The sequence below is a fragment of the Pelmatolapia mariae genome, linkage group LG9, assembly GCF_036321145.2.
Source record: "Pelmatolapia mariae isolate MD_Pm_ZW linkage group LG9, Pm_UMD_F_2, whole genome shotgun sequence".
Lineage (NCBI taxonomy): Eukaryota > Metazoa > Chordata > Actinopteri > Cichliformes > Cichlidae > Pelmatolapia > Pelmatolapia mariae.
In genome coordinates this window covers 10,169,864-10,181,144 of record NC_086235.1, presented here as the reverse complement: position 1 = coordinate 10,181,144, position 11,281 = coordinate 10,169,864, and positions in this window count along the sequence as shown.

Genomic DNA, 11,281 nt, shown 5'->3' with positions numbered 1-11,281 from the left:
TATTCATAATATAATATTTTTGGCTCCTTTTTAGCTTGGAGATAGTCCCCAGCTGTGTCTGTTTGCTGCTTTCCTTCTTTTATTATTGAAGACAGTAGTTAAACACTTTAATAAACTGTAACATTTCCTGACAGAATGCTAACACTAACTGTAAAGCTTAATAAAGATGAAGGAAACCATAGTAAAAACATCAGTTATAGCAGTCTAATTTTAGGCAAACCAACAGGCCCTGAAGTAAAAACTGTATTTGTGACTGTAATTAATAAAGCAAACACATATAGAACCCCAGTGGGGAAAAGCGCTGAACTACACGTGCCATAATAAAATCTAACTAAGAGTAGTTTACTGTACATCCTCTATAGTCCCAGTTGGTGAGAATAAATTCACCCTTCTGTCTCCTGCAGTGTCCTGATGGAGGTGAAAACTAGGCTAACCTTCCTGGCACTATCCCCTGGGAGGAAGTGGCAGATGTACAGAACCCTACTTGCCCTCCCCAGCACAAATGAAGCACACATACACACTCACACACTTCTAACCCAAAAGCTCTCCAGGGTTCTGTCTCAAGCCGAGCCAAATACCCAAGCTAGGGTAATCCCAAGGGAGCTCAACTCCACCAGCGGCTCTCCCTTCAAATCCGTGTGGGTCAGAAAATCCAAAGAGCAACTGCTGAACCTCTGGAGAAGGGGGGGGGGGGGCTTTTGCTTTGTTCACCCTCCTATGTAGCACTGCTACTCCTGAGAAGAAAGTAAGGATAGCAGAGGGAGCCTGGCCAGCTATGCGCACTCTCCGAACCTTTGAAAAAGGACGCATATTGAATATACAGGCCTCTGTGGCCTCTCTCCTGGGGTTCAGCAGCACATCACAGATGTTTACCATTAGAGATCCATCAGTCATGATTATGCCACACAAGTGAACTGGAAGGGAAATCAACACTCACAGCATCCTGGAAGTACAACAATCAATTACACACTAATCCCATAAATCGCTCCAGTCTTCTGATCAGAAACAAGGCTTCAAGGTTCGCTTTTAAACATGGCAGCATTGTGCTGGATGCCTGGTGCTGAGATAGAAAAGCAAGAAACACATCAATGAGCCATAATGTTAAACAGCTGTCAAAGAAACTAAAATGGAAGAAGTCAGAGTTACAATTGCAATCAGCCAAGCTGGTCCCCACCCCCAAAGATGGTTTTTGCCTCCCTTCAAATCAAAATCATCAGGATTATAGTAAAGATATTTTGGACTTTTTAAAAAATTATCTATTCATGCATTGACTATCATCCATCCATCCTTCCATCCATTTTCTGGTGCATATCCAGGATGTTGCAGCAGCAGCCTTGAGCAGATATGCCCAGGTCAGTGCGGCCAACTCATCCAGCTCTTCTGGTGGGACACAGAGAACACTAGGAGGCATCCTAATCAGGTCCCTGAACCACCTGAACTGGCTCCTTTCAGTGTGGAGGTGAATGGCTCTACTTTAAAGGGGTCATGAGACGCGACACATATAAAGGCTAATTTACAGCTTTGAGCCCTGCTCTCAAAAATTGACGTAGATCTAACTCTGTCTGCGAAGCTCGATTTAAGAAATAAGTGCTTAAAGTTGAAGTTTTAAAAACATGTTTAGTGCCATCTTCTATCGGTACAGAACATGACGTCATGCGGTTGGTTGGAGCTAATAGACTTACTTTAGTTAGTCACTTTAGTTATTTTAGTTAGAAAACAACAACACTAAAACTAAAAATCTGTTTAAGGAGATCACGTTTGGGCTGTCCCTGGCTGCAACAATGACTTTTATGTTAACACGCAAGGATATACTGTCCACTTTCACTCTCTGTGTCTTTAGCAGTAAGTCGCTGTTCGTTTGGCTAGATGCACTCAAACAGGAAAATGTAGCTGTTAGTCATAATGTTTGGGTTTGTAAAGCACTTAATAAATGAGGACTGTGTATAGATGCTGTATATTAGCCTTTATTTGTGTAGCATTTCATGTCCCCTTCAGTTATTTTGGTCACTAGAGCTCGTGACCATAGGTGTGGGTGGGGATATAGATTGACTGATAAATTGACAGATCATTGTTTATGTTTGGTGCAAATATTCAGAGCACTGCAGATGGTGCAGCTATCTGTTTGTCTCCAGGTCCCTTCTTCCCCCAGATACTTAAACACCTCCACTTGGGCAGAGACTCATTCTCAACTCAATGTGGGCACCCCACGCCTTTCCAAGTGAGAACCATGGCCTCAGACTCGGAAGTGCTAATTCTTATCTCAGCAGCTTCACACTTGGCTGCAAACCTTGATGAAGCCAACAGAACAGCAACAAGAGTGAGATCCTAAGACCAACAAACCCTAGACTTTAGACATTCTGTCCATGAATGTTATGAATAGAATTAATGAAAAAGGGCAACCCTGCATAAAATCAGTTTTTGTTTACCAAAATATCCTGAAGTAACAGGAAAATATTTTCCTTATCAAGAAAACCACTGTAAAGGCACTGTAAAAGGAATCAGAAAGAAATAGCTAGGAAGTCAACACATGTAGACATGTTAAATTGGTGTTTTGCGGTGCATAACATACACAGAAATAATTTTTGGTTGAATATAAAAAGAGTAAAGCAATTTTTTTCCTTGTACCTCATCCCGTATTTTGATCGGTTCCTGGACAGGATCATTCTGACCAACAATGCAGCAATAATGTTTAAAATTTACAGGGATATTAAAGTAAAAGCCTTCATACACAAAAGAAAAATTAGGCTCCCAAAATGGAAATATGCATGACTGAATCAGCTTTGGGGAGTAGCTCCTAAAGACCGAGTCAATATGATTTGCAGTCATGAAATATTTACATCCAATATCCACATACAAGCTGTGAACTGATGGAGTGGCCTAATAACACCTCATTCCCCGATCCCCCTGTGCAAAGCAGCCAAAGGTCAACATCTGCTCTCACCAGTTTGGAAAACACTGGGATGCACAGGATGACTGGGAGGAGGGAATGCTGTCATTAACTGGAAACCAGAATCAGAATTGTAATCACTTCATTTGAGCGCTCTGGCAAATGGATCGATGTCAGTGGTGGGGATAGTGTTGCAGGGATACATGAACAATCTGCAGATGAATACTTAATGTATAGCGTGCTTATCAACAATCCTGCAGGATCATATTATATAAATTTTAATAAACTGACATTAGATCTACAGAAATAAAACATTTGCTATAAATTTCATCAATATTTGTTTACTGAAATGAGTAAATCACATCACATTATCCTAAAAATGGTGAGTGAAACCCACATTCTTTTAATCTAAAACACTAGTCATACATTTTCAAGCAACATTAAGTCACATTTTTTTGCTCATTTTTCTCCATTTTTCTCTTTCCAGTAATGAAATGTAAGATTTGCTCTATTCTTAATAAAAAAAACAAAATATCTTTCCTTTCTGGTTAAGAATGTCTAATATATATCACCAGTTGAATAGAAAATTACATCTTCCTTTTCAAATCAACTCCATATTGGTAAAGAATGTCTTTGAAACTAATTTCATTGCAATGAACAAAAATGCTAGTTTAAAGAAGAACTGTAAAAAAATTAATGAAATGTACAAATATTTGTATGCAAGGTTAGTGGTACTATGAAACTCAGTCTACATATTTTTAACAGTATGCACATCTAAAGAGATATTATGAGTAACAACACTGTTTCAGCCTCAGCTCACTATCAGATGTCACTCATATGGCCAGTCTGTGAGGCCTTGTAACAAATGAAACCGGTGTCTAAAATACACTCATAAGATCGAGGTTTATTTTTACAGGCAAATCTTTTCCTTTGTTTCCCCCATCTGCCAGGGTTGGCAGTTGTATTCAGTATGTCTGATCCACCATGTAACATTTATTCCAGTACAATTTTAGATATTGGATTTGATTTGCATCCTCATGTGCGCAGCATGTATGGATCAGTCTGCGTGGCATCTCGCATTTCACACATCTCATCTTTGTGGAGGAGAGAGACGGTCCCCGCGGTGAGACGCAGCAGCTTCTGCCAGGGGTCCACACACCCGTATCATAAATACACAAACACACCCGAGCACAAACACACAGTCGCTCAGTCATGCTGAGATACGTGGAGCAGACTGACGGTGTTTAGCTAAGGAAGAAAAAAGGCCATTCAGATTATTTGCTTGTTGACTGACAGGTTGTTGCATATCAGTTCTGTGGTGCTGACAGCTAAACATCAGCAGACTAACAGTAGAATCGGGTTATGATCAAACCCTAAAAATCTCAGCTTGTGCCATATCAAGTCTGATCTCTTCTGATTCCTCACCTGCAGGACCAGCGCAGAACTCCTCTCTGAGCATCCGAATTATTCATCACAGCAACACCAGACGATCCACTGGAAAATGGGAACCAAGAGAATGGTAACTAACTGTCAAGGAAGAAATTTGTGCAACCCTTTTTTCTCTCTCCTCAAGCTGAAAAACAAACCAACACATCAATCTTGCATGTGTTGTTGACGGATTTTGGACACCTTTTCAGGGAGATTTTGTTTGTCATTTGAATTTGTGCCATTGTTGTTTTACAGCCGGACCTTATCAACAATTTACAGCGCCTCTGCGGGTCTCTTTTCTCTTCTCTCTTCAAACTATGACAAACTTCATGTGACAGTTGTGTTTGCAGTGCAACACTGATCCAATATAGAAAAGTGTGAGGCTTCCAAACCTACTTTGCTGTATATGTTACCCCGGTGGCTCACTTGTTTCTTGTGCTAACTGACGATTTTGATTTATTTTCCGGCTACACAGCCACGACTCACATTTCACACTGCAAATTTCAAATTTTCCTTAAACTGTGAAAACACTGGATGTTTTTTCTTTTGTCATTAATATGTACCTTGAAACTTTTTATTGTGCATTTTTTTAAGCTTCAACACTCAGTGAAGAAGAGCTTGATTTGACAGGTTCTGCACAGAGGCTTCTAACAGTAACAATCAAGAATCAGACAGCCAGGACCGGCAGCCACTGCACATGTCCATCAAGGAGAAAATGGCAGCTGGCCCAAAAAGCCGCCGTCAAAACGCCAGCCGGTCCCCAAACATGCAACTGTCACGAGGAAAGAACTACAGCTGACAATTAGGAAGCTATCGTCATTCCCAAATCATTCTCATATGAGATTAGCCAGCGGTCCAGAAACAGAGGATGGATTTTAACCAATCATGTTCAATCATTATCGCTCACTGATGCTTCGCAGAAACTTTAACCACCTGTCAATCCCGGAGATTTGGTCATCAACCACGACAATCTAGGGGCATCTGGCACATCCTCAGTGCTTCTTCCATGTGACTTTCAGGGAAACTGCAATGTCCCTGCACAGCGGGCAAACCAGCAGGGAGATGTATGATGTCATTTAATACCAGCCTGATCTCTGCACATCTGCATTAACTCACAGAAGATGTGAGAATTTGAACGAACAGCTTTATGTTGCTCAGCATGTTTTCTGTCTGGATTGATGATGCCCGATGCAGTGTTGTGTCAAAATACTGGATTTTATGACGACAGTCAACATAAATCTCTACAGTGGAGTGCATCTGCAGCTACTGGTGACGGGTGCCACAGCACACAAGTTGTGGTAGGAGCAGCAAACTTCACAATATTCATGCCAATCAAAGAAATGTTGATTTAGAGTTTTTAGTTTTCAGTTGTTGCTCATCTGCAAGCTGCTTTGGAATATACCTCCACTCCAGATCCTTCTGTTCACACTGTGCCAGACTTAATTAGTATCATATCTGTTGACAGCAATATCTTCCCTTTTCAGTATGTGCGTTTTGCCTATGCTCTCTGAGCCATAATATAAAATGTAATAAATTAAAATAGCTTTATGTATACAGAACTTCAACAATAGCTCTGACGACAAAAGCCAGATCACTTTTGTTTGCAAGCCGAGACCTTGGAATAACCAGCAACACCCAGGCACACAAGAGATTTATAAGTTATTTATTTACAATGGGATAAGCTCATTGAAAGCTTTAAAATTAATTTGTGACAGTTTAAAATCTTAGTGTACGTTTGTCACGGCAGGAGTTATGTGGTGATATTTCTTGGTGCCAGTTGAAATCTAAACATCTGAATCAGCTGAAGTCGGTCAAGTGAGCTTTGACTGATGATGTGGTGAAAATAATTCCAGGTTGAATGAAGACTGACTGGATGACATTTTAAATTTTTTTGTAAACATACATTTTTAAATTACTGGAGAGGAAAACAACAATTTTCTTTTGACTGTAGTAGTCCGGCATGAATACAAGACACATAATACAATAAACCTCCAGATTCTAATTGATACTCTTTGACCACTACAAACTCTCCGCTCTAATAAAGGCTTTCGGTTGCTTCTGACCTTGTTGCATTGTAAGATCTTAAAATAAATAGAGCATGCAATGTTATGAAAATGTATGAGCTGAGCTGAGAACTTCTTGCATTGTTTTATTCAGAGAAAGTTTGTGAAGCCTGAAAAGGGAACCCTGTCACACCCCTAACACAGGACGCGAAACAAAACGAACCTCCAAAGTAAAACTGCAAACAATCAAAAAGACATACACTAATAATGGTGACAAGGAAACACTCGAGGAACAAGGCACAAATCCTATGGAAGATACATTTAGGGAAACACTAAGGGTATTAAATCCACAGGAAATAACAATCTCAAAATAAAAACACTGGTTTCATACAGAGGTTGAAGGGAAATAACTCTAGAAAACGTAAGGTAAAAGGTAAAAATTCTAATTCAGTGAGTAGCTGCTGTACAACTGTAACAACCAAATAAATAACCTTGGGTTCTGTGAATAAGACACTTGAGAGATTTTTCTCAAATACAATACATCTTTTTAAACTTGTGAGTAAAAATGAACCTTTTAACAAAGAATCAGTGCCATCGATATTGAACTCGTCACCTGCAGCTCTACTAAAGTGAAGAACAATTTATAGTAGTTAGTAATAGAAAGCCTCACCAGTGGGTGCACCATGATCTGCAACTTTTTCCAAATAGTGTAATATTGTGTTTCAAACAGTGATACAACCTTTTGCAAGGTTAGAGGATTAAATGAGGTTATATGAGAAAAACTAGTGAGGACAGGCACAGGATGTACCAAGCACGCAGAAACAGTTGCAGGGCCTTTTACTGTAGAACGCCAAAAACACAAGCTTGCAAGCAGGAAAAATGAAATGATAAAGTAAAACTGAGACTGCTGGAACAAAAAATGCAAAGGCAAAAACCAGGTTGGTGAGAGCAAGTAAACTGTGTGCTGTTTAAGGCAGCAGGTGAAGTGGGTGTGGCAGATGACTACAATGAACGTGCAAAGACGTGGTGGAGTGATACATGAGCTGAAAGTCAAGCTCACAGAGAAACTGTAGCACATGGTTGGTGTTATCTTACATATTTTTCTTATTGTCAGTAACTGTCATTATATAACAAGAGTGTCATGTAGATTTGGGACTTTCCAAGTCACAAATACAATGTCCTGAAAAGTTTCCATAATATTCAGAACACTGCAGGGAGCAATTCCAAGAGGAGAAGATGATGCATTTGATATATGGCAGCTCAGTGAGGTGTTTTTTATTTCTTTTTGGACACTACAGCTCTATTGCATACACATTGGATTAACATAGAGTGGCAGGAGGTGGAACAGTTTGTTACCAGGTATTGGTGTGTGATACAGAAGCTCTGTGAATGTGACTTGTAAAGCGCCGTGAGTGCTTGATTATCACTAAGAGTAAAAAAAACCCGCTGGATAAATGCAGTCCATTTATTTGCTAGAAGAATACACGAGTTATTGATTTGGATTTTCATAGGATTTTGTTGACAGCCATATGCTTCAGCTGAGAGGGCCTTTGACGGCAGAAAACCAGAGGTTATTAGGCATCTTCAGATCTCATTTATTAAGGTACTGAAATGGTAAAACTAAAAAAATAACATTTTGTTACAAGAAACATTCAACACTCGTGTGAAAAAGAAAGCATGCTCTGTTTCAAGTCTCAGGTTTTATGTCTCAGGACATAATAAAAACTGTCATCTGGTCCTTCAGGTTCTAAAATTACTTAAATGCAACCTCAGATGAACAACAACACATGACATATTACACCATGCCATTATTTCTTAACAAAAACACAGAAGCCAAAATGCAGAAGTGTGAAAAATTAGCTTGTAGAAACACCTTTGGCAGCAATAAATTACAGTGATCACTTTCTGTATGACTTTTTCAGTCTCTCACGTTATGGAGGAATTCTAGTCGACTACTTGTCACAATGTTTCTTCAGTTAAGTGAGATTTGTTTATTGAGTTAATTAAGGCGCTTGTTTATACACAGCTCTCCTAAGGTCTTATGTGTGGCCAAGGTCTTAGGTGTTTGTGCTATATGCTGATACGCACTGTGGCCAGAACCTCCAATTTGGTCTCATCTTTACAAAGATCATTGTTGAAGTCTTGTGGTTTATTCAAGTACAGCTTTGCAAACCTAAGTTGTGTTGCTATGTTCTTTTCAAGAGAAGAGCATTTCTCCTAGGAAGCCTTCCAACCAAGCCATCTTTATTGAGTTTTTTCGTATTATTGTACTGTCATGGACTTTAAGAAGCTAAGTGAGGTTTGTAGAGTTGTGGGTTTTTTGCAGGTTCCCTGAGTATTCCACAGTCTGACCTTGGGATAAATTTGCCAAGAAGGTTGCTGACTGTCTTGATTATTTTTCCACTTAAGAATAATCTTGATGAGCAGCAACAATCATTGTTGTCTGTCCTGTTTTTTTTTTTTTGTTGTTGTTGTTGTTGTTTTTTGCATTTTGTTAACACATACCTGAATACTCCAGACCTACAAACTGAAAAAACGTCTGATTTTTAAAGAGGTGCAAACTCTCGATTATTAGCAGCACCTGGCTGCTACTTTTAATTCCTATGGAAGCAGTAGGGGTGTATTTAGTTTCCCACCCATTGCTTCTACTTTTTGATTATTTTGCATGAAACAACACTGTTAAATGTCATATGTTACTATTCATCTGAGGTTAAATCATTATAAATCCTATTTTATTATATGCACACAAAAGGTGTACTGTCTTTTTCACAAGAGCCTATATAAATCTCAAGTAACACATCAGACACTCACACACACACACACTTATGTATGTATGTATGTATGTATGTATATATATATATATATATATATATATATATATAAATATATAAAATATGCTTATTTTACAGTTTCGTATTTTGCAGAAAGTCTCTGCTTACCATTTCATATCTACACTACAGTATTTTGAGACAAGTTAGACAGACTCCACAGGTCAGGGTTAGGAAAAAATGTCAGCAACAGTGTGAGAAAGATATAGAAAATAACCCGCTCTGCCCTATATTTAATGACTCCTCTCTTTGACATGTTCTGTTTCTGAAACTCTGACAGCTTGCACCAGCATCATCTTCATTTTGCCTTTATTCTATTGCCTTTATTCTTTATCCATCTATATATCTATTATCTATCTATCTAGGTCTTACTTCTGTTCCATCGCTGTCTCTGTGTCTTCCACGCTGCTCTAATTGTTTTCCCACCTCACTCTCCGGGGATGTGTAGGCATGGCCTTGTTATCCCGGCTGATCGATGTGATTTATAGGTTTAGGGAGCGAGACATGCAAACTTTCTCATCTCCTGGGGATAAACCGGGGAAATCAATCACATGCTTTCACTTTGTGTGGGCCAATCCAGACCTGAAAACTACTTTCTCCAAAGACCATCAGGGAAGCTTTTCAAATCAAGCTCTTTTCTTATCCCAAATACTCAATTTAATAGTCGTACTCTGAGCTGTGTTTTTTTTTTCCTTTTTTATCCACATCTGCTAAAAATATACCTTTATTCGCTTACGACTGAAGCACATTTCTTTCCAAAGTTACCATTTTGTGATTGTCTCTACAGTTCCACTGATTAATATCCTTATCTGTACTTTGTGCTAATTTGCAATGATGCAGTTGGCCTTCCTAACATTATCGCTCTGGCCCTCATGAGGACAGCAAGATGTAAAATACTGTAGCTGTGGAGAAATAAATCCACCAAGGTTTGATGATAACTGCTGTCATTTTTTTTATCAAACATTTTTTCTTTAAGGAGCTCGGCTTCATTAGAGAAAAAAAAGGAGCATCACAACTGAGTCAGGCACGCATTGACTGTAGATTTGCAGCTTGTGTTTTTTTTATCGATCTTACACATGACTCAGGCTGGCTGATAAAGGCTTCAGGATACAACGGTACTATCACATACTGTATTGGATTAAAGATGCTGGGATTTTTTTTAAAGTCTCTCTTGTCCTCGATAATGCATCACACTGAGTACCTGTCAGAAAGGTATGTCAGATAAGCCATTGGATCAACACCAAACAGCTAAGCATTCAGAATCAGCCTTTGGGCTCAGCAGAAGAGTTGTAATGTTTGATGCACGTATTATAAAAAAGAAAACATCTCCATCAAACTCAGCAAACACTTTAAAGAATATTAAGAAATAGGAGACAGAAGGATTAATATATGTCAGTCTGATTTCAGTCTGCTATATATTTGATTTTTGCAAATGCATCTGTAGTAAAATACAGTAAATTTCTCAGTATGGCTTTGCTGAGAAGGAGGAGAGGTGCAAACACCAGCACATAACAGAGCAGGCATCAGAGACCAACAGCCACGATTAAGTCGGGCATAGCATAAAATTTGCCTCCAAATTTGCTTGCAGGCTGTGAGTGCTTAAATACTTGACATTTGCCAGTCGGAAGTGTAGAATAACTTTGGCTTTGTGGCCTGCTTAAATTTTTATCCTGGCTGATTATGCCTCAGATGAGGAGAAAATCTATATTATTCTTTTCACATTTTACTTTTGTGACCATTTGTAAATTTGAAAAATACCAAATATTGACATTCAAGCTTGTCAGAATATAGCCCATGGCTCATGTGTCTATATATAAGCCAGGTTTTAATAATAATAATAATGATAATAATTTTGGGAACTAAGCAGAGCCAAGACTTTAGTCCTTTCATAAGCAACAAGTACTTGTTTCAGTAATGCTGCTTTATTTGAGCTTTTCCAGGTTTAAAACAGTGAAATCTAACAACCACACAGCATCAAACAGGAGACACAGTTAAGTGGAATATATGGTCCAGTAAAGCCAGTGGGTTCGCCGTGCACTCCACTCCAGGGCCTGTCCACCTGCCTGCAGTGAGGTCTGTTGTCAGATGGAACTAGTGTAGAAGTACAACCGGTCTTTGGGTCACTTTGCTTGAGA